The following is a 24,157-nucleotide window of genomic DNA, read 5'->3' as shown; positions in this document are numbered from 1 at the left end:
TATTCTTTTGTAGGTGATGGTGATGGGCAAAAGTCGATCAGGGGATGTGTTTCCCTCTTCCTCAGCTAGGGCATTTGTCTAGCCCCCTCTACTGTGTTTAGTTCTTTATTTAGGGGTGTCTTTATCCCCTAAAAATACTCCCATGATCCCAAGGGGTTTTTTTTTAGTGGCAGCATGGGTGGGGGGAGGCCGGTTATCTCCAGGTAGTTTAGAGAAAACGAGCAGAGCAATTAGCTAATTAACATTTCAATATCGGGACTCATCTAGAGTCAGCAGTTGTTCCGGTGTTGCCATGGGAACTGGGAAGGCCCTGCCCGGGAGTACCTGGAACTTTGTTCATTACAGCACCACTGCAGGAACTCATTTTACCTTTCCAGTCTTCAGCGGCTTTTCCAGCAGCAGGGCACAGGACAAACCAGTCCACCTGCGCTCCCTGACAGCAGCACTCCTCTCCCTGGATAAAGCTCATCCAGAGCTCCTCTCTGTGAGTGTTCCTGCCCTGAAAGCTCATCCTGAGCATTGTCAGCTCTCTGTGATTGTTAAAAGCCAAACAATGCTGTCCCCAGCCTGTCCATCCATCATCCAGCTCTCCCCACAGAAACCAGAGCGAAACAATCCGTTAATATCCACGGAATGATTCTTTTCCCTTTGCCAGCAGTGGCTCTGGCTGAGTGACATCATCCCCAGGGGGCTCAGCCCCAGGTTTTAGGGATCCCAGCAGGATTCCCCAGCACTTGGTGCTGCTCTGTGTCCTCCCAGCAGCACAGGAGATGCTCTGGAGGTGTTCCAGCTCTGGAAAAGCACTCCAGGAGGATTCCAGGAGCTCTACTGAGGCTGTGGATGTTCTTGGTCACTGCACTATGGGATGTGGTCCCGAATTGGGAGATAACCCTCACCCCATTGCTCCTCATTTCCATGCAAATCCATTCCCCCGAGTCCCCTTCCTTTCCCAGAGCTGTCAGAGAAATAAAGCCAGGCCCTGTTTGCACTTCCCATCGCTGGGGTGACGGGGAGGCGACAGCTCATTTTCCTAACGAGCTCATCAGTGTAAAACAGCAGCGGGGAGATGGCAAAGCTCTCAGAAACTGAGCTCATCTGCCAGGATTTTATATTTTATTTGCTTGTGCCACCTCAGCCCAGAGCTGCTGGTGGATGGTGCCAGGCACTCAGAGCTCAGCCCGCTCTAGGAAGGCCTGGAGTGGCACAGGAGAGGCTCTGATGGGCTCCTGTGTGCAGGTTCAGCACTGCCGGGGTGGAACCTGCCCAGGGCCCTTCATTGTGCAGGGATTGCCCAGCTGCTGGGATTGAAGGCGTGCCTGCAGCTCCTGGAAAGCAGGGGACAAACCCAGGGCCTGCCTCTGGCTGGGTGTGAATAAAAGGCTCCATTAAGGAGCCCTCTCGGCCCTTCAGCTCACACAAACCCACACTTTGCCCTCAGTGGGAGTGGAATTCTTTTTTAGGCTCACACAAACCCACGCTTTGCCCTCAGTGGGGATGGAATCAACTGAATTCAGGTGTCCCCTGGCAATTCCTGGCTGCCTGTGAAGATGGGGACAAAGCTGTGGCTGCTGCAGGTTCCCCCCAGCCCCTGTGAGCCCCCTGGGATCAGAAGGACACAGCTGAGCCAGCCGGGGCAGGGAGCAGTGGAGTTTGGTTTATTCTGGCTGAGGAGCGGTGGAGTTTGGTTTATTCTGGCTGAGGAGCGGTGGAGTTTGGTTTATTCTGGCTGAGGAGCAGTGGAGTTTGGTTTATTCTGGCTGAGGAGCAGTGGAGTTTGGTTTATTCTGGCTGAGGCTTTGCTGGTTTGGGGTCAGAGTTCCAGGAGAGCTTTGCAGAGGAAGAGGATCAGCTCCAGGAGCAGGAGCAGCCCTGGCTGTGCTGGGTCTCAAGTTTTTAAAGGTTATAGAGTTGATAAGTTAAACGCATTGTTGCCAGCTTTATTATCCAATTACCTATTGTTAACAGTTTTATTCTCTAATTACCTGTTGTTGTCTGTTGTTAATTACCTGTTATTAATAGTTAGAAATCCCCCTTCGTTGGGCCGGGTCTCACCCCTGCTGCTTCCTGGGAAATGGCACCCGCGCCTGTCGGGAGGAAGTGACATCGGCGGTTGTATGCAAATGCAGAAACACGCCAAGTCCAACAAAGAAAACCCCTAAAACAACGAGCTTCCACAAAATCGAGCAACCCAAGTGACTTCGAAGGGTGAGCAACTGCGTCTGGTGTCTACTGGGACCTTTTTAATTTCTCGCTGTAGCTTAGGGAGATGGCGGCTGGAGTAAGGACCGCAAGTCACAACCCAGTCTCTGGAATTTCCTGCAGCTCCTGTGAGATCGGAATCCCCGGCTCTGCCTGTGTGCAAAGTGGACAAAGCTACGCTCCTCCTCCTCCTCCTCTTCCTCCTCCGTGCCACTCCCAGAAGCAGCGGTGGCGTGTGCCCGAGCTGGTCACTTTTAATAAAGGCATTAAAAGGAGCACAGTCTTCTGCCCATTTATTTCAATAGACACTAAAATCACATTAAACTGTGTGTGTGGGGTCCACAGAGCACAAACCCAACCCCGCAGAGCCCTCAGGGACCACGAGGAGCAGCAAGTGTGAGTCCCACCGCTTTGTCACCATCAACACTGGCTCCGGGCATGGCTGAGCTCTGTCCTCACCCCCATGTCCCTTGGGATCTGTCCAGAGGGATGAAGGTTCCATCCTCAGGAGCTCACCCCTCCCAGGCAGCACAGCTCAGGTGTTGGACTCTGGCTGGGCTTTATAAAGGCCATAAAACAAAAAGGTTAACGTGGCCAAGTTCATAAATCCAGCAGTCAGGGATTAGAACGTTCCTGTTCATCTCCTCTTTATGGAAAATTTACATCCAAAGGTTTGGGTTTGCCCTTGCACGGAGTCTCTGAGGCAGGTGTGGAAAAACTGAACCTCAGCAGTCAGGGCGGCTGTAGAAAGCTCTGGGACAGGCTGGGCTGTCAGGAGCTTGAGAACAATTCCTAATTTCTGTGTTACACAGCGGAGTCTGTTCCCAGCAGCCTGAAATGGCCCCTCCTGAACCGGGAGCCAGGGCTCTGTCACCTCATCAGGATCATGACCCCTTATCTTGCAATGCCACCTTTACCTGCTGAGATGGGGCAGCAGAGCCCGGCTGGGGTCACCCAGAGCAGTGGGGCAGGGTTCAGGAGGATCTCAGGCTGTGAGGAACCTGATCTGGGGCTAAACCGAGCCATTGTCCCCCCAGGCCAGGGCAGCACCCTTCTGCCCGCAGGATTCAGGATTTTGCTGCAGTTCTGGAGCCATTTGCTGCTCGTTTGTGCTCCCTGTGCTCCTGAACCAGTTCCAGCTGCTTGATAATATAATAGCTGTTTGCCACTATTTTACCAGTTATTAGCTACTTTATTAGTTATTAGTTTTTAATTATTGGTTTCGTTTTTAGTTTTTAGCTATTTTATTTTTATTAGCAATTGGTTAATTTTAATCAGTTATTAGCTATTTTATAGTTGTTTCCTGCGGTTCTCTGCAGAGCAGAACTCCTGAGTGGTCCCATAACAGTGCAAAATTCCCAGCTGGAACTGCAGAACTTCCCCAGACTGAGAAACTGTTCCAGCTCCACGTCCAGGACTGTTCCTGGTGCTCATCACGGACAAGGCACCCAAAGTTTCTTGACCCCTGGGCAGGTGTCAGCTGTCTCCCTTCCTGCCATCCCAGGTGTCCCAGGTGTTATCCACCGTGAGGGATTGACCTCCCACCCCCAGGACCCCTCGGAATTACAGCGGATTTACACTGAAAGGAAATGCCGATCAAAAGTTATCAAGATTATTTGAGAAAAGAAATAATTTATCCCATTTTCCAGGCACGTTGGTGTCCCTCTGCCCTCTCTGCCCACTCCCATTGTTTTTATTTTCTACTGTCGCTGTAAATATTTTATCTGGAGCCCAGTGCCATTTACTGCTGCCGTTCCCATCTCCAGGAGAACAAACCCTGCTGGTTTAATGCCACCTGCGGCCGGTGACGGATGGCTCTGTCCCCTGATCTCTGGTGTTTGGTGTTTTTATGAGGCTGCCTCCTCTGTTTTCTCTCCGTTTACGGCCTCGCTAACGCGGGGAAGGAGCAGAGCAGGCGTCCATCACCTGCCAAGGGCAGAGCGGGGTGCAGAGCTGGCCTGGCAGGAGGGTTGAACTCCCAGGGGACAGCAGGGACAGCGCTGGCACTGCCAGGGGACGGCAGCTGCCCCTGGAAACCGTGTCCTGCGCCTGGCACTCGGGGTCACTCCGCGGGGTTTGACAGTCTCCCCGTGTCCAGATCTCTCCTGACAGTGCTGATGAAGTCAAGGAGAGGACCAAAGCCTGCCTTAAAGACTTGTTTTAACAAGAGCTGGGCCCAAAGGGCAGCTCTGTGCCAGGGCTCTGTCACCTCATCAGGATCATGACCCCTTATCTTGAAATGCCACCTTTACCTGCTGAGATGGGGCAGCAGAGCCCAGCTGGGGTCACCCAGAGCAGTGGGGCAGGGTTCAGGGGGGATCTCAGGCTGTGAGGAACCTGATCTGGGGCTAAACCAAGCCCAGGCCAGGGCAGCACCCTTCTGCCCGCAGGATTCAGGATTTTGCTGCAGTTCTGGAGCCATTTGCTGCTCGTTTGTGCTCCCTGTGTGTCACACACTCTGTCACTGCCACACACCAAGCTTGGGGGGGATCTCAGCAGCACTGGGAAGGTGCACAGCTCCTGTTTCAGCTCCTTTATCCTACACAAGACCAGGGGGTTTAAAGTCCTGTAGGCTCTCCTTGCCCATCACACCCAGAGTGGATTTTATGTGAAGAAATCAGCTACGAAACTTCACCTCACAAAGTTCTTCCCGTGCTCCAAACAAAGCCAAACATTAACCTGGCTAAAATGACAGCCAGGTGAGGCACAGAATAGCCTGAGGTGGTCCAGGACATTAGGAGCAGGACGGGCTGGGAGTGGTGTCCTCAGGAGTCAGCAGAGCACAAAGACTTTTGGTTGGAAAGTTAAATGTTCCTGGGAAGGACTGATTTAGAATGAGTGAGGTGGCTGGGCAGATGGGTCAGTAATTTTAGAACTGCAATTGTGATTAAAAGCACTTTGGCACCCAAAGCTGGGAAGCAGCTCCCTGATGGTGATTAATTCACACCACGGGCTCGGGGCAGTGCGGGGACTGAACTCCTGCTCAGTTCTTATCAAGTGAAATGTATCCAGCATAATCTGATAGGTCCTGAAAGGTTAATGTAAGCTAAATCAATGCTGTCTCCATCCCGATAAGGCGTGGGGAATTGTCCTTGAGTGTGCAGGAGGCTGGGGATGAGGGTAATAAAGGCTTTCATCTCCTGCTGAGCCCTGCCAAGTCCATTGCAGTGCAGGAGGGGTTGATAAGGGCACTGATTTATCAGCCAGCAGACAGGACACCGAGTCTGCTGCTAAAACATTCCATCTCCCTGCTTTAGTACTCTCTTAATAAACATTTTAAACACTCAAACACCTTTCAGACAGCCAAAGAAGGGGAATACAAGAGGCTGGAGTGGCACTGGCCCGGTCAAGTGTCCAGGTTCTGAGCACTGGGACTGCCTCAGGGGTGGGGGAGGATCTGGAAACCTCAGCTGGTGAAATGGTGTTAGAAACCGGTTCTGTTGGAATAAGGAGCTACATGGAAGCAGAGTTCTGGTGTGAGTTTAAACTTCCAGCACTTGGCTAAATCCCAGGGATCAAGGAGAGTTCCAAGCTCTCTCAAAGCCATGGGACATAAGGGGCTGTTTAGCTTCCACTCATATCTTTAAAAATACCTCTTGAAATTAATGGCTAAACTTAAAGCCTTGGCTTAAACACTCTTCTGTGAGCTGAGAGGGGCTGAGAGCAGGAGAGGCAGGGGAGGGAGCTCCAAGTCTGCCCTGTCCCCAGCACAAATAAATAATTGATGGCTCTAATTCACGCTGGCTGTGCACTGCCGGACATCCTCTGTGATATTCATGTCCTGCAACAACAGGGAACATGTCAGGATCAGGCTGGAAGCAGGCAGCAGGAGGGCTCAGGATCACACAGGCTCAAATCCCAGCTCTGCCAGCCCTCAGGCACAGAGGATTTTCCTGTGCTGCCTTTCCCAGCCTTGTCCAGCTCCAGCTCCCTCCAGAGCCCAGCCCCAGCAGCTCACAGACTACTCTGATGCCAACACGATCTGCTGAGAAGCACAAAATGTGCAGATTCGACAGAGTTTGTGGCTAATTCTGAGCCTTACAAAGCCCAGCTCGTGCTCAATGCCAGACCAACCCCCTGCCAGCTTCTGAGCCTGGATTTGCCTCCATCCAGGCAGGGGGGGCTTGGAGCTGCACTCAGCATTGACTCAGAGCATTATTGTTACAGTTGATTAATACCTGAGCACTCTAAAGAGATAAATTATGATTATGCACACACAGGCACTCTATCCACAGACAGCAGATCCATTTTCGTCCAACGAGCTGCCAATTACTGGGTATTTCTACATTATGTTTACACAGCCTTTTATAATCAACACTCCAACCACTTTAGGTATTAAGTGCTCCAAACTATTGATTTGATTAATTCAGCGGCTTCAGAAAATCACCATGCTCTGCTTTTCTTGCCCTTCTGATGTGCAGCATCCCCCCCTCCATCGGCTGGGATCTTCCCTGGTTTGAGCACACAGATCCAGGAGGGTTCCCAGGCGCCCCAGAGGAGCAGGGCTCACCTCCTTCAAAGCGTCTGCAGGAAAAGACCCCTAAAACGAGGAGGGCAGGGATGGATGGGTGCTGCCCTGATTTTTAAAAGTGTTTTCTTTTATAGTTCTTTTGAAAGTCTTAAATTTCTCATAAAAATTCTTCAGCCTTCTAATCTGTTTACGTATTTCTACTAGAGTTCTCACGCACTGTTCATGTAAATAATGATTGTTTTACATTCTTTGAAGGGAGAATTGATGGACTCTTGGTTTGACCAGTGTGGCTGGAGAGGTGGTCATTCCATCCTCCAATCCACACTCACCTCTAGAATTCTATAAATACCAGATACTCAAATAAAACGCTCTGTTTTTTAACCTTTAAACTTACCAAGCGTTTGTGTACTCACTTCGTGTCCAGTAACAACAGATGGGATATTGGGAAGGAATTGTTCCCCGGGAGGGTGGGGAGGGGCTGGGATGGAATTCCCAGAGCAGCTGTGGCTGCCCCTGAGCCTGTTGGGAAAAGGGCAGTGGCAATGCCCTGGAGGCGTGCACCATAGGCTCCGGGCGTCCCCCGTAGGTTACGGGGAGACAGAAGGCTTCCCCCATGGTGCTCCGCAGCACTGGGCTAATTTACCCCAGTTCTCTACTCCCCACTTGTGGGAGGGGTTCCTGCTCTCCCTTGGGAGGCAGCAACAGGCTAGAAAAGGTTGCCAATCAGCTGCTGCCCTCCACCCCAGTTGAGCTGTCCATCAATGTTTAGCATACTCCCCGGTTCCAGAAAGTTCAGTTATTCTGTTACCCCCATTGGCTCCTGTTAGAATACCACTCCTCCTCTGTACCCCGATTGGTTCTCTGTATGTCACCCCACTCTGTCTCCCCCCTTTACCCGTTGCCCGTTGGCTGTTTTGTACCCTAACCACTCCTACTCCTTTGCCCTTAATACCCAGCCCCGCCTTCCCTCGGGGCTCCCGGAGCTGGCTCCCTCCTAGAGCGATTGTGTCCCTCATCTCCTCCTCCTGTTCCTGCGACTCTCCTACAATAAAGCCTCTGGGAATACAGCCACTCCGGGGTCCTCTCATCCTTACGGTGGAGCTATCCGGGTCCCGCCACCTCCTCCCCGCGGACTGGTCAGCCGAGGTACACAGCAGTGTACTGACGCTCCTTTAAGCATTGCTAGAATGTTCTGAAAGTAGGGGAGCTTTTTCAGAAGCAGGAGTCCCCATCCTTCATAGCGTTGTGCCTCTCTGCAGCACAGCGGGGAGGCTGACTGTGACATGCATTTCCCTATTGAGTGGAATATCTTGTCCTGGGGGGATGTGGGTGAAGCTCAAAATGGTTTTGCTTCTAAACCGTGAGCGATTTGCTCCATGTTCCTGTGTGTGACTGAAGAATCACACCACAAAAGAAAACTTCCTCAGCAGCATATGATGTTATTTAGCAGAACACTGATAAACATTTAAACATAGATAAAAAATGTTACGTGTGTAAAATCTGTTTTTGTAGTTCCTGTTCTCCCAATTCTTCTCCAGTATGGAAACGCAGAAGAAGAAACAATTCTGACTCCTCTGTGGTTTCAGAGAACCCCCTCAGGAGCCTCAGTACACTGCTGTGTACTGTACACTGCTGGACTGGCTGGGCACCGGGGTGAAGCCCGGAGGACTTGTAATTTAATACACCCACTGGCCCCTTGGCCGTCCCTACCCCTTTTACCCCTATATGGTCTCGTTCTAGAATATTCCCCTCTCCCGGTTTCCCCGTTGGTTATTGTAACCCTGCCTGTGCACCCTGGCACTCCCTGTTGGCTCCTGCCCTTTGTACCGCCCCATAGCCCTCAGTTGGTCGGCTCTGATGCTTTGCTCCACCCCCTCTCTGGCACATTTATACCCACTGTCCATTGCCTTCCGTGCCTGGACCCCCTCGGTGCTGCACCCCGATAAACCCTGGCTGGAACCCCGGAGGGAAGATCCTCCCGTGTCCCCGCTGGCTGCGGCGCGCTGGAGCGTGCGATGTCGTGTGCCTGCCCAAAGGCTCTCCCTGCGGGGAAGGCAGCGGCCCTGACCCCCTCACCTCGCCGCTGCACCCCTGGGTCCCTGGCAGTGCCCAAGGCCAGGCTGGACACTGGGGCTGGGAGCACCTGGCACAGCGGGAGGTGTTCCTGGGGCGGAACAGGATGAGCTTTATTGTCCCTTCCATCCCAAACCATTCCAGGATTCCGTGACTGCCTCCACCTCTCCAGGCTGTGCTGAGTCGAGTGCTTTCCCAGCACAGGATGAGTTTTTTGTTAAATCCACGAGATTCCCTCTTGCAGCCCCATGAAACCGAGTGGATCCGCAATTCCAAAGGCTGTCCTGGAGCCACCTGCAGATTTAAGTGCTGCAATAATCCCCAGTTTATGATGCCTTGTGGGGCAACGAGGACCCCTGGGATTTACCCTGGGGAAGTGTTGGGTTTTTGGTGCCTTTGGCTCACTTCCCTGGATCAGAAGCTCTGGGATTTTGCTGGCTTTAAATGCAAATTAACTCCTTTGTCTCCCATCTCATTCCTAGGCCAGATGTCCAGAAATGGGGGCATTTCTGCCTCCAGTTCCCACCGTGCCCAGCACAGCTGTCCCAGGTGCTTCCCCTCACTCTCATTATTTCTCAAAACAATTAACACCAATCTGCTCCTCCCAGCTCTGGCTGCCCCCGCCTTGTCAGGCACCCCAATTCCTGTACCCCGTGCTCTTCCCATGGTTCCACAGCCCTGGGGTCTGGCTCAGGGGACAAGAGGCAGAAAGTCCCATCCCAGGCGCTCAGAGTGAGGGATGAAGGGCAGCCAGACCCCAGAGCATTCTCAGGGGAGAACAGTAAATAACCAAGGCACTGCTCATGCAGGGTATTGGGTTTTTATCACCAGCTGAAGGAACGGGGGCTCAGGGAGCCAGGGAACAGCTCCCAAAGCCTGGTGACATCCAGTGTCTGCTGAAAAATGAGGCAGGGGAGGAGCAGGGACAGCCCTGGGAGAGATGGATGGTGCAGGTGCTGCTTTACTGCCCCAGCTCTGGGAGAGGGATGATGAAAAATCATCCCAGCAAACGGGAGCTCAATCGTGAATAAATCAATAGTGTGGGGAACTGCAGAGCAGCGGGAGAGGAGCCCTGCCCAGCTCCTTCCCACCCTCAGCCCCTGGATTTGGGGTGGGGGTACTGGGGGTCAGGGCTGTGACTCCCAGGTCTGATGGGGAGCACACGAGGCTCTGCAGCCCCAGACTTTCCTGCCCCTGAATTTTGGCACTTCCCTTCCCCTGCCTGTGCCTCTGGTCCCGCTCATTTATCCCACCTGTATCCCGGGGGGTTTCCCAACAGATTTTAAAACATTATTTATCAGAAAGTGGTGGGGGGAAAAAAGTGCTTTTATTTGCAGAAAGAGGAAGTATGGAGAAATCAGTGCTCCAGCCGTGTCGGACTAAGCTCTTTTCTGACCCAGAGGTGGGGAAACTGAGAGGCCTTTTAAAAACTTTTATTTTCGGTCTCATATAAAAAGTAAGACAATACAAATCTTATAATTCATGTCATTACTTTTAAAAACTATTTCTTAATTACAATACATCTTTCATAATTCTGTTTCTCTAAAATATCTAATCATTTTTACAAAACCACCTTTTAAAACTTATTTCTAATTCCATTTCTCTCTCAACAATATCTGTCGTATTCCATGACATTTCGAAATCAACATTTCTTATCTCAAAATTTACATGCAGACACACACTGTATAAACCTTCTGTCAAACTTTAAAAATTTTCTATAAATCCATTTCCCACACAGCCACTTGGATTAACAATTCCCCCCAAAAATGTTTAAGGAAAAGCAGCCAAAGGAACACTGGGCTGGGGATGCGCCAAACCATCCTGGTGCTCCGAGGAGTCTCTGCCTCGTCAGAGAGCACAGGGGGCTGGGCAGGTGAATCCCAACAGGTAAAGGAGAGGCTCCACCCCTGAGGCCTCCTTTGATAAGAGCTCAGAAATTGTTTTTATCCTTGAGCAGTTTCTGCTGTTGCACAGAGATAATTCCGCTCCCGGCCTCCCCAGGAAGAGCTGCTGGGACGCAGCTGAAAGCCCCCAGATCCAGGCTACTCCAAAAGCACCGCCTGGAAAATCCAGGCTTAAACTGAGACAAAATCTTCTCCTCGGAAATCGCGGTCCCAGCTAAGCTGGAGCTTTGTGGGTGCTTCTCGTCTTTTACACTGGAAAAATATTGTCGGAAAAAAGGACAGGATGGAAGGGCTTTCCAGGGAACGTGTAAAATCCCAGGGTGACAAAATGTGGGATGTGCAGAGGGACATATCGTTCTTCTAAGGGTTTTGTAGTCAGACCATAAAAAACCACCAATATATAGTGTTACATAGAAGATATTTATAATATTCATCAAGAACTGTGGGCATTGAATAAAGAGTAATGGGTTCAAACTGAAAGAGGGGAATTTAGCATGAGAAACGTGGAAGGAATTCCTCCCTGTAAGGGCTGTGAGGGGCTGGGATGAATTCCCAGAGCAGCTGGGGCTGCCCCTGGATCCCTGGCAGTGCCCAAGGCCAGGCTGGAGCAGCCTGGGACAGTGGGAGGTGTCCCTGCCGTGGCAGGGGTGGCACTGGATCATTTTTAAGGTCCTCCCAACCCAAACCACTCCATAATTCTATACTTTTTGCCCCCCAAAAAATGGAAAAATCCAGGTGCAGAGCTGAAGGGATCTGGGATCTGTGCTGGCAGGATCTGCCTCTCCCCAGAGCAGCACGGAGAACTTTGCAGAGCTCAGCTCAGGAGCTCTCCAATGCCACCATCCGTGAATAATAATGGCACGGCATTAAAAAAGAGGCCGGGATTATTCTTTTGAAAGTGTTGCAGCCTTCTTGAAAAATGACTGTTATTTATTTGATCGTCCCCCGAAGATTCCTTTGTCACAGGCTATTGTGTAAATTTGTGTTCAGACAATTCTGAAAATGTTGAATTATTCACTTGATTGGCCTTAATGTCTCCTGCTGAAACACCTCAATATGCTGCGATTATTATCAATATACGGCGGGCTAATAAAAGTGTGGCAAAAATAACTGCAGCTGGAATTTCTGACGAAAAAGGATAATTTCCTAACTGCTCAAACATTAGTAGTTAAGAAAGTTAAGATAAGGGTAATAAAGCCCCGTGCTTCAGGGCTTTGCAAACGGGGTTAGGAAGTAATTATTTTAAGTTCTTTTTTCAGTGTTATGTAATTTAACTCTCGTTAATAAAAGACCCAGTTCTGAAAGGCAGTGAAAGATGGAGCTTGGGAGCAGAGGAGATTTAAAATAGAGAAACGAGTCCTCAACCTGCTTCAATGCTCTCCAAAAGCACCCTCCAGACACTTATTTGCATTTTCTAACTCCTATAATAAAATATTTTTTCTTCCCCAAATGTCGGTGGGATGGAACTCTGGCATTTCCCTGCTGTGGAGGAGCATTCCTTCACTTTCCTTTTGCATCCCAAATCCCTTGGTTGGAGGGGCTGAGTTGGGTTCATTTGTGGTTTTTAAGTGTCCCTGGTGACTCGGAGCCGTTTGGGGGTTGGGATGAGGTGATGTTCGTGGTCCCTTTCCATGATTCCTGTGGCTCTTCCCTGCACATTCCAGGGGTTGGAAGCACAGGGAATCTGGGAATGACCCCGAGGTTGTATCCCTGGGCTGGCTGTGCTTGAATCAGCACTGGGGGGGGGGGGGGGGGAAATTCCTGCACATCCCACAGGGAGAGTCCCTCGCTGAGAGGCTCCTCCAGGACACTGCCAGGGACAAAGGGCTGGACAATCCCTGGGATTCCAGATCTTCTTCCCAAAGGCACTTTCTCCACCAGCTGTGCAAAGCTCCATCATCCCCACACCGTCATCCCACTGCTTCTCCTTATTCCAGGGCCTGAAGGGGCTCCAGGAGAGCTGCAGAGGGACTGGGGACAAGGCCTGCAGGGACAGGAGCCAGGGAATGGCTCCCAGTGCCAGAGGGCAGGGCTGGATGGGATCTTGGGAATTGGGAATTGTTCCCTGGCAGGGTGGGGAGGGGCTGGGCTGGAATTGCCAGAGCAGCTGGGGCTGCCCCTGGAAAAGGCCCCCAGGATCCTCAAATCCAACCTCATCCCAGCCCCACCACGGTCACCACTGATCCACGGCCCCAAGGACGCATCCACAGGTTTTTGAGCACTTCCAGGGATGGGGACTCCCTCCAGCAAGGCCTGACCACTCTTCCAGGCAAGAAATTGTTCCTGAAATCCAACCTGAACTTCCCCTCGCCTGGCCCTGGCTTGGGTCATCCTTTTGTCCTAAGAGACTGGGAATGACATTTCCTGATCCTGCTTCACTTCCTGCCCTCAGAGATCTCCCATGCAAACACCAGCAGGGATCCACCTTTTTGTGTGTTAATGAAGATTTTTGGGAAGAAAACAGAATCAGAAGTTTCTGTGCTGTTTTGTGGGAGATGAATGAAGAGGAGCAGATGAGGGATTTTTGGGGGGCTTTGCACTCAGAGTTCCCCAGGAAAAAAAACCAAACAAACAAACAAACAAAAAAAAAAAAAAAACCAAAAAAAACACAAAAACCCAGACAGAAAAATCTACTTCTGGCTGAAAACAAAGCAGTGTTAATTGTGGGGCAGTGGGCAAAAGAACAGGAAATGACATTGTGGGGCTGGTTTTACAACCAGGGTTTGGTTGGAACAAGCTTGGGAAATCACAGGGAATATCAAATATCCACAGCAACTGGGACTGACTGGAAATATTGGAATCACTAAGGGGGGGTGTTAGTAATAGCCAAACTTTGAAGGTGTTTTAAGGAATAAGAGCTGGAGCAAAGAGAGCACCTTCACAGATGAGCCATCCCTGCAATTCCAGGTGGGATTTTCTAATGAGGAATTCCACATTTACCCAACAGAGGCACTTTTCATCCTCCTGTGGGGAAGCAGCAGTTCAGCAGCTGCTCTGGGCACAGAGAGTGTGAAATCCTGCAATGGTTTGGGTTGGAAGGGACCTCAAACTCCTCCCATCCCACCCCTGCCATCTCCTGATGCCCAGAGAGGAAAGAAATGCCTCACTCTGTGTCAGAGTCCAGAGCATCCCTCTGGCTGCCCTGGCTGTCTCAGACCCTGGCAGGGGGCTCAGGGACCCTGGCACGAAGTCAAAAACACCTGTGGCTTTGATTTTAGCCCGTGGAAAAAACTGACAACTTTGTGTGAGGAACTACAAGCCACAGGGGTTTGAGCAGTGTAAGAGTTGAGTTAACACAGGGTGAAAAAGCAGAATTTTGGGGCTTTTTAGAGTAGGGTTCAGGGGGACAAGATGGAGGGATTTGGGCGTGTCCTGGCCTTCTTCTCTTTCTCCTTGCCCTCCATGTCTCGCTGTGCTGGTGACACTTTTCTGTTGGTTTAGGGTAGAGATTCACAGTCTGACGTAGGTGATGGGCATTGGCACATTTTTGTAAACATACACAGATATGTGTATGATAGAACATACACAGATATGTGTAGATAGTTTTGTGTATCTAATGTGGGAGCCGCCCGAGGCTCGGGGCAGAATGCCATGGTGGACTTGCTAGGCAGAGCTCGGCAGGTCAGAGAAAGAATGTTACAGATAAGAAAAAATAAACAGCCTTGAAAGCACTATTGAATGCATTCCAGACTCCTTCTTTGGCTGCGGTGGGCTGGGAAGCAAAGACTCTTTACGATTTCGGGGTCACCCTGACTTTCAGAACCCCGAGAAATCGGCATTCTCCCGTGTGCCATCCTCACACCCCAGCGGGGTTTGCATTAATTTCCCTCCCTGGAGGTGGCAGCCGGGCCCCTGCAGTGGCAGGTGACGGTCCCGGCTCCTGAGCCCTCTGCGTGCTGCTCGCCCCAGCTCCGGGCTGATCCCCTCGCGCCGGGCAGGAATCGTGGGGAGATCCCAAAGCTGCATCCGTCCCCGTGGCAGCGGCACGGGGTGGGAGGGGACGGGGAGGGGGTGGCAGCGCTTACACCGAGGCCACGGCTGGGAGGTGACACCTCTGTCACCCCTCTGTGACCCCAGCAGGCAGCTCTGCCCCGTGCTCTTCACTCAGAGCCACACCTGGGGCTGCCCAGCACCCTGGAGGTGGCTCGGGACATCTGGGAGAAATTTGGGGACATCCTGGAGGTGTCTGGGGACACTCAAGTGGTGTTTGGGGACACCCTGGAGGTGTTTGGGGACACCCTGGAGGAATTTAGGGACACTCTGAAGTCGTTAGAGATGCTCTGGAGGTGTTTGGGACACTCTGGAGGTGTTTGGGGACACCCTGGAGAAATTTAGGGACACTCTGGAGTTGTTAGGGATGCTCTGGAGGTATGTAGGGACACTCTGGAAGTGTTTGGGACACTCTGGGAGGTGTCTGGGACACTCTGAGCCCAAGGCACTCGTGATGGAATCCTGAATCCTCCTGGACCTGTGCTGGAGTTCCGCAGCTCCCGCTGCCTTCTTGTATTCCCATGGCCATTTCCTGTCGTTAGCTGCAGAAAATCACATTTCACCATCGGGCTGCTCCTGGAGGATTGTGAGGAGCGTTTGCTGCTTTGCTTTAGGGTTAAAGCCCCACTTTGCTTCCATCAATCCTTAATTACTGCTGTTAGAGGAGCAGCAGGGATTGAGCAGTGCTGCTGCAGAGAGTTTATCTGCAGATAAAACCCCAGCAGTGTTTTTAGAAGAAGAGGCCAGACAAGATCTCTGTGACACTGAATTTAATGTGAAAAAAATCCCATTTTACCATTTTATTTGGGTAACACCTTGTTTTCCTCAGCTGCCCAAAGAACAGCGGAGAGCTGCCCCAGCTCTGCCAGGTGGGACAGAACACACAGCCCAGCCACATCTTACAACCCAGGACACTCCCCAGCTCCTCTCCTGAGCACAGAAAGCCTCTCCCAACCTCCTCTCCTGCTGTCACATGGATTTCCAAGGTGACCTCAGGATTCCCCTCCCTGCCCTGGGCCTGTCCTGACAAACCAGGCAGCTCCAAGGATGTGCTCCTGCCCTGTGGGATCTCCCAGCAGAGCCCACAGGAATTTCTGCCCTGCTGAGGAGCCGAATCTTCCCATTTTGTTCAACTCAAATCTCTCCCATCCACCATTTCTGAGGAATATTATGAGACCTCCTATTTTTTTTTCCTGTTTCTCAAATGTCAAGTAGATCTTTTACAGCAGCTCTTAAGAAGATAAAGGGGATTAAAGGATCATTTTATCCTATTTAAAGTTAGCTCTGAGACGATAGGAGTAAACAGGAACATTTTAAAGGATGTTAATCTCGGCTCTTTTTTATCCCCCCTCTCCTTTTCTTTTTCTTCTTCGCCAGCAAAATTTCACTTTGCTGGATGTGTTCCTTTTTGAGGGTGAAATGATTGCAAAGAGGCAAATGCTGCCACCCATTCTCCTCACTTCAAAAGGCAAACACAAAATATCACTCCTGATTGCAATATTAAACATTAAGTTTAAATTGGGCTGTCAGTCATGGGCTTAGAGTTTATGGAAAGAGATGGAGAGGATCAGAGGGGAACAAAAAGGTTTTGGGCAAGGGAGGGAGCCTGCCCCTGCTTGTGGCACCCCAGAAAGTGAGGCCACAGCTTGCTAGCAGCAGAATAATGAAGATAACATTGTTTAAAAAAAAAAAAAAAAACCCAGGCAGCATAAATTTGAGCTTTGCAAGGTGCAGGGGGATTTCAGGATAAGCTGTCAGGAGACACAGAGCCAGACGCGGTAACATCTGATGGTTCTCTCACACCTCACTCACAAACTCAGCTCCCCTGTCGGCGTTTGTAACCCAGCCCAGCCCACAAGGACATCAGTCCATCAGAGCAGCCAGCACCTCTGGTAGCAAACCTTGGCAGCTTCGATAAACTCGGGATCAGGGCTGCTCCAGAGCCTGGCTGTGAGCTCAGGCTGCCCTTGGGGCTGACAGGGAGGGCACCCCCTCCCCAGAGCAGCCCCCGCACTGTTCCTGCCCCTTCCAGGCTCCAGCAGATCCAGCGGAGAATTGCTGGTTTCCAAAAAGCCCCAGGCAGCAGCTGCTCTACAGCAACTCTCATTTTCCTGGAGATTTTATAGACCCCAGTGGATCCAGGACGCTTTGGGATCAGCCAAAGGGCGGTGCAAAGGGCAAAGTGTGCTCGGGTTTTCCTGCATGTCTTCCCAAGCAGGGCCTTGCCGTGGCTTCCAGAACAACCCCCTGGTGTTGGGACACATCTGAGGATGTGGGATCCAGCCCATCGTGAGGGGTGGCAGCGGGAGGGGATCACAGCAAAGGAGCCCTGTGGGGGTCTCGGCGGGCTCTGAATATTGAGGAGGAGCAAAGTCACCTCAGGGGGTTTCGTTTTTGGCTGGCTGTGAAAGCAGCACGAGCTGGTGCTGCAGCAGCTTTTGGCTCAGGTACCGATCAGAGCTTCCTCTCCCAGAGTGTTTAAGGTTTGATCGTCCTTTGTTTATTTCCCTTAATCTAAAATAAAAGACACAGAGCCTTCAAGTGCATGTTTTACTCTTTGTTTGGGCAACACAACAAAGAAAAACAATTGCAAAGGCAGGCAGTGCATTCCACTTCCAGGCTTTCAAGGGATTATTACCAATGGCAGGAGAGAAGGGAATTATAGCTTTGGAAACTCAGGGGGAAATACCGGGACAGCAGCTGCATTAAAGAGCTTCCCTCATTTTTAAGCTGCACTAATTATGTTCATTTAATACCAGACAGGAAACTATTGACAAACAACGCAGGAATTAAATGGAATTTCCAGCCATGGTGCAGCTGAACCTCTGCTGGAGCCTCTGGAGACAGGCTGAGCACTGGGGCTGGGCTGGGATGTCCTGCACCAAAGGCAGGGACCTGCCATGGAAAGAGCAGTTGTCCCATGGATGGAATGCCAAAGAAAGGACAGTTATTCCATGGATGGAATGCCATGGAAAGGACAGTTATCCCATGGTTGAAATGCCATGGAAAGGGCAGTTATCCCATGGATGGAATGCCGTGGAAAGGACAGTTATTCCATGGATGGAATGCCAAAGAAAGGACAGTTATTCCATGGATGGAATGGCATGGAAAGGTCAGTTATCCCATAGTTGGAATGCCATGGAAAGAGCAGTTATCCCATAGTTGGAATGCCATGGAAAGGACAGTTATCCCATGGATGGAATGCCATGGAAAGAGCAGTTATCCCATGGATGGAATGCCATGGAAAGAGCAGTTATCCCATGGATGGAATGCCATGGAAAGAACAGTTATTTCATGGATGGAATGCCATGGAAAGGACAGTTATTCCATGGATGGAATGCCATGGAAAGGGCAGTTATCCCATGGATGGATTGCCATGGAAAGGGCAGTTATCCCATGGATGGATTGCCATGGAAAGTACAGTTATCCCATGGATGGAATGCCATGGAAAGAGCAGTTATCCCATTGATGGAATGCCATTGAAAGGGCAGTTATTCCAGTTGTGAACATGCCAGGGAAAAGTGTCTGGGCTCAGGCAGAGGGTGCCCTGTGGGCCTGGCATGGCTCCACCACAGCCCCTTGTCCTGCAGTGAGAGCCTCCCTCCCTCCCAGCAGCTCCTTCCCAGCACAGCCCAGCTCCCTCTCTCCCCGCTGTGTGGCTGTCCTGGGGCTCCAGGTGCTCCATCCAGGAGTTTTAGGGACATCAGGCTGAGCCCCTCTCCTCTCCTCTCCTCTCCTCTCCTCTCCTCTCCTCTCCTCTCCTCTCCTCTCCTCTCCTCTCCTCTCCTCTCCTCTCCTCTCCTCTCCTCTCCTCTCCTCTCCTCTCCTCTCCTCTCCTCTCCTCTCCTCTCCTCTCCTCTCCTCTCCTCTCCTCTCCTCTCCTCTCCTCTCCTCTCCTCTCCTCTCCTCTCCTCTCCTCTCCTCTCCTCTCCTCTCCTCTCCTCTCCTCTCCTCTCCTCTCCTCTCCTCTCCTCTCCTCTCCTCTCCTCTCCTCTCCTCTCCTCTCCTCTCCTCTCCTCTCCTCTCCTCTCCTCTCCTCTCCTCTCCTCTCCTCTCCTCTCCTCTCCCCCCATCAGTCCCCACCTGGCTCAAAGCACCCCAATCCAGGAGAATCCAATGCTCTGATTCTCCTCTGCCAGAGGAAGATTAATCAAATCCATCCTCACTAATTGGTTCCCTCAAAAAGGGCAGCCTGGATTGGTACCAGGTGCGGGGTCATTAATAGGGATCAGCAGCTGGATGAGAGAGACCCTCCATTAATAAGAAAATATCCTGGGTTTATGAGGGAGTCCAAGCTTTGATGGCCATAAAAGCGACACAGGATGTTCTGGAGGGCTGTCAAAGAACAGAACCTGGCTCATCAGGGCCTGTCACCAGCCAAGGCCAGCCCAGCCTCTCCCAGAGAATGGAAAGCGAGCGAGCTCCCGGCAGCACATCGATCCCACAGCCTGGGCCTGCCAGATAAACACTTCAGGAAAAGCTTCCAAAAAAATAATTTGGACATCCATTATCTCAGCCAGCCCAGCAGAGCACACAGCCCCGCATTCCCATGGTGCTTCCAGAGGGGTTTGGGCCCAAGTGGCAGCGCTGCAAAGCCCAGATACGGGATTGGGAAGGGATGAAACAATGGGGCAGGGAGAGGGGGCAGCCTGTGGCTGCAGAGGGTTGGCTTTGAGGCTGGGGCACACTCGGAGCGGTTCTCCCCTTTTCTTCTGCTCTGGGTTGTGTTTATCAGCCCTGTGGAGATCCGAGCTCTCCTCTGGCTCCTCTGCACAGACACGGTGGTTTTATCTTTTTTACAGAAAATAAACCCAAGCGCAAGCCAGGGGATAATTCCAGGGGATAATTCCCACTGCTCCTCCCGGTGTGCCCATGGCCAGGCTGGTCCCTCAGGCTGGGGGAGGCAGCTCTGGTCCCTCCCTGGGGACTCAATCCCAGCCCCTGTGTGCTCAGCTCTGGGGACACAGGCCCCTTTCTCCTTCCCAGAATTTCCCCCACGTAGGGGCCAAAGGCTGCTCAGAAATCTCACCCCGATGAGGTTTTGCTGTCCCTCTAAGATGGGGTTGTTGGTCACTGCTGCATGAAGGGGGGACAGACAGAGACGAACCAGTGACAGGGGGGTTGAGGGAAGGAGGCTGGAGATTTTGGGGGGATTCTCCTGTTCCTGTTTCCTGGAGGTGAGCAGCACAACTGGGGGGCACCAAGGGCAGCTCCAGCAGCTGTTCCAGCTGATCTGGCCCTCTCAGGTCCGTGGTGGAGGAGCAGAAAAGAAGGATTATGAGGGACGGAAGCACAAGGCACGAGGGGCCGTGGAAATCACAAATCCCAGCCCTGCCATGGCAGGGACACCTTCCACTGTCCCAGGTGGCCCCAGTCCCCATCCAATCTGTCCCTTCCAGGGATCCAGGGGCAGCCACAGCTGCTCTGGGAGAGCACCCAGAGATGCCTGAGGGCCATCCTGGCCCAGGCAGTGTCCCAGCCTGGCTGAGCAGGGAGCAGCACAGCCTGGATGCAGCTGTGCCCAGAGAGATGCAACTCAGACAGAAACAACTGAAAAATGGGGCTGGGAGCCACCTCTGGGGCACTTTGGTGTCCCTTCACTGCCCCAGCCCTGCTGTGCCCAGCCCTCATCAGCACAGCCCTGCAGGCTCTGTGTCTGAGCCGTGTCCCGGGCACAGGAGCAAATATTGCAGTGCTCTGATGAACCAGAGTTAAACTGAACTCAATTGAATCAAGCCCATTTTCACTGGGAATGAGCTGCTAATGTGGTTTAACCATCCTCTGGAGAAGTTAATTTGGATTAATTTCCCTGAAAACTCCCGAGCAGGGGAATCCTGCATCACCAGAGGCCTGGGGAGCGCTGCCAAAGTGACGCCTCCATGAGGCCAGTGTCACCAGGTCCTGCACTGCTCCTTCTCCAGCAGTTTTCCCATTCTGTGGGACAGCAGAACACCGTGAGCATTAAACGGCTCTGCCCCAGCCAAGCAGATGGATTTGAAATCACCACACCAGGCTAAAGAGCTCTGGTGCAACAAGTACCTTGCCCATAACTGGAAATTCCTTTAATTCTCCACTGACTGATTTCTTTATTGCCCTTTGATGAGGTTCAACACAAACCCGCCATCGGCCCCAGAGGCCGCGGACTGGGCCCGGCGCTTTGTGCCTGCTGAGAGGGGCTGGATTCTCCAATTGAATTCCAGTTATTGTTCTGCTTGTCGCTCTTCTCACGTCTCCTGGTGACAGGTGGCTCTGCGAACGACAGCAGATTTGTGTTTCATTAGGACACTTAGCCAGCAGATCGATACGGCTGCACGCACCCCTCGGAGAGCGCCGAGCCTGCCTGGCTGCCGGGGCTCAGAGGGATTTGGGGAGCATGGGCTCCCCGGCAGACAGATGTTGTGTTTGGAATAAAGCCTCACTGATTCCCAAACAGCCCTGCTGGAAACCGAGCAGCTCTGGCTGGCACGCTGCACCTCCTCCTCTGCGTGTGGCATTTTTGGGTTCTGTCAGGGCAGAGCACCGAGGCACCTCCTGCTTCCCCCACAGCCCGGGCACGGCCCTGGCTCCATTCTCCATTGCCCTCTTGTGGTTCTGGAGCAACAGCTCAGCTCAAAACCTCCCCAGACCCCGACAATCCCTCCGGAATCACAGCCTAACACACTGAAGGAGACTGTCGGTGTCTTGGAAGGAAACGCAAAATATTTCCAAAAGGCTTTGTTTTGTTTAACTTCTTTCCCCTCCCTCTCATTGTTCCATCCTTCCCCCCCGCTCTGCTGGCATCATTTAATCCATCCAGGAGTTTCTCTGGAGTTCAGGCTGCATTGATGATTTGGGTGCTAATGAGTCCTTCAAGTGTAGGCAGCAATGCATAAAAAATGTGTTTTAAACCTCCTCCTTATGGAGCATTGATTCGGTGTGATTAAAAGTGGCTACCAGGTTTTAGTTACTCGCTGCTGGGTGCTCAGACATCACCACAGGAAATAAACAGGAAATTCCCACTGGGAATGAAGTTCTGAAAGGGCTGGTTCTGCTTGGAGGGTGCAGATGGGCACAGCGTTGGTGTCACGCTCTGGGTTCACTGAGGGGAAGATTCCTGCAGCAGATACCGGGGAAAATCCTTCTCTGGAAGGGTGAGGAGGCCCTGGCACAAGTTCCCAGAGAAGCTGTGGCTGCCTCTGGATCCCTGGAAGTGCCCAAGGCCAGGCTGGAATACCCTGGGACAGTGGAAGGTATCCCTGCCCATGGCAGGGGTGGAATGAAATGATCTTTCAAATCCTTTCAACCCAACCACTGCGATTCCATGAACCCAACCACTGTGATTCCATAAACCCAACCACTGCGATTCCATAAACCCAACCACTGTGATTCCATAAACCCAACCACTGTGATTCCATAAACCCAGCCACTGTGATTCCATAAACCCAGCCACTGTGATTCCATAAACCCAACCACTGTGATTCCATAAACCCAACCACTGTGATTCCATGAACCCAACCACTGTGATTCCATAAACCAAACCACTGAGATTCCATGAGTCCAACCACTGAGATTCCATGAACCCAACCACTGAGATTCCATATATCCAACTACTGAGATTCCATAAACCCAACCACTGTGATTCCATAAACTCAACCATTGTGATTCCATGAACCCAACCACTGTGATTCCATGAACCCAACCACTGTGATTCCATAAACCCAGACACTGTGATTCCATGAACCCAGACACTGAGATTCCATGGTCACTGGGGAGACAGGATCCCAGAATCCCAGGAAGGAGTTCCTGCCCTGCTGGAGGTGCTCTCCAGGGTATAGAAAAGCACTTTTGAGGCAGAATTTGTACCCAGCCCACCGCTGTCTGTCTCAGCGGCACTCAGGACACCCCCAGGCAGGGGGCTTCACCCCAGTGCCACTGTCACCAGCCTTAAGCCCTCCTGAGCTCACTGCTGCCACTCCCGATTCACAGCAGGGCCACTGGGGCCGCTCCCAGGCCTCCCCTGCTCTGTGCACGCTCAGCTTCAGGGGCCTTTGGCACTTAGAGAGGGGAAAAATCTTATAAACCCCGTTTGATGTTGAGCAGCAGCTCCATGAACTGCAAAACTGCTTTAAAATCTGGGCATTACAGGAAGATCTGTTCTGGTTCGGTGCCTCCGTACTAAAGCTCCCCACGTGCCCCTTGCCAAGGCAATTAGAGTGGGAACCTGAAATCATCAGGTCTGGGCCAGTCCCCACCCCTCTGACTGAATATTTCATCTTCCAGTGCAATTTGGGAAGTTGGAGGGAGAGTCAGGAGTGGGGGGGGAGTGTTTGTCAGGAGAAAAAAGCCAGAAGAAGGCCGAGGAGCATCTCCTTTATGCTATAAATCTCCTCAGTTTCATTTCCTCCGCTCGGAGCGTGGAGTGGAAGGAAAAACAGCAGCAAAGCCTTGAGGGCAGAGAGCTCCTGACCCATCCCTGCCTCGTCATCATAAAGTCTCCTGGCCCCAAAGTCCCTGATAGAGGCTGGACTTTGAAGAGCAATAAAGAATGTCAGGCTGACAAATCTGTGCCATCAGCAGAGATCTCCTGTGCAGCGTCCAGGATGATTGCCCAGCTTTATTGCCCCTCTCTGGGCCAGGAGCTGGGATTTCTCTGTTCCAGCTCAGAGACAGGAACCAGCAGCTCCACAGGAGCTCCGTGCCCAGCTCAGCTGTCACTCCAGGATTATAAATTTGGTTGGATAAATCTTCAAAGGTCAATGACTGACAAAATCAAAGCAGATTGCTAAGAAGGGAGGAAAATATAAATGATGGCATTGACTCAGGGTAATAGAGACACAAATGGATATCAAATCCTGGATGTCAGACTTCAGATTCTGCCACAAACCGATTTCAGGGTCTGGACATGCACAGCAGCTGCTCCAAACACATCCTGGACTGTAGCAGGGAGGCATTTCAGCCAGGAAAAGGAGGAAAAGGACATGTATTTATTTCTATGTATTTCTATGTGTGGTTTTTTTTTGTTTTGTTTTTTTTGGTTTTTGTTTTTTTTGTTTTTTTTTTTTTGTTTTTTTTGTTTTTTGCTGTATTGTATTTCTACGATCACTCCGAATTTCTGGTGCTTCTGGAAATGTAGAGTTCTGCAGGAAAAGTCCCATTCTACCTCATGGTGAGAATGATGGGATCATTACGACTCCTGTTTGTTCTTGAAGTCCCCAGACAATAGGCAGGACAATCCAATACACAGGATTTACTCCTGGCCTTTAACTCCCATAAACCCGGCATGCATTAACGGGGGGTGAGAAATCAGATTGGTGTGATAAGGGGGGACCTTCTGGCTCCCCACAATGCCCCGACTGTCAGATTAAGCCCTTCCCTGACCCAGAGATGGGGCAACTGAGAGGCGTTTTAAAAACTTTTATTCCATTTTTAGTCTCATGTGAAGAGTGAGACAATACAGATGTTAAAATTTATGCCATTACAATCAGAAGCCAACTATTTCCTAATTATAATACATTATAAACATTTATTTAAAATGCTTATA

General features: G+C 51.4%; 2 long non-coding RNA genes across 2 annotated transcripts; one reads left to right on the top strand and one right to left on the bottom strand.

The window, feature by feature from the left end:
- Positions 1 to 307: 307 nt before the first annotated feature.
- Positions 308 to 2,456, top strand: LOC128799903 (uncharacterized). Its single transcript, XR_008434859.1, has 3 exons — positions 308 to 484; positions 2,020 to 2,205; positions 2,323 to 2,456. It is a non-coding gene; the product is annotated as an uncharacterized LOC128799903 (long non-coding RNA).
- Positions 2,457 to 20,698: 18,242 nt separating this feature from the next.
- LOC128799863 (uncharacterized) lies at positions 20,699 to 22,149 on the bottom strand. The gene is made up of 2 exons (XR_008434850.1): positions 21,571 to 22,149; positions 20,699 to 20,886 (listed from the first exon to the last, which is right to left on the bottom strand). It is a non-coding gene; the product is annotated as an uncharacterized LOC128799863 (long non-coding RNA).
- Between the last annotated feature and the right edge of the window lie 2,008 nt (positions 22,150 to 24,157).

This window comes from Vidua chalybeata, chromosome 25 (assembly GCF_026979565.1).
Source record: "Vidua chalybeata isolate OUT-0048 chromosome 25, bVidCha1 merged haplotype, whole genome shotgun sequence".
NCBI lineage: Eukaryota > Metazoa > Chordata > Aves > Passeriformes > Viduidae > Vidua > Vidua chalybeata.
This window is presented reverse-complemented; position numbering and strand designations above follow the sequence as displayed.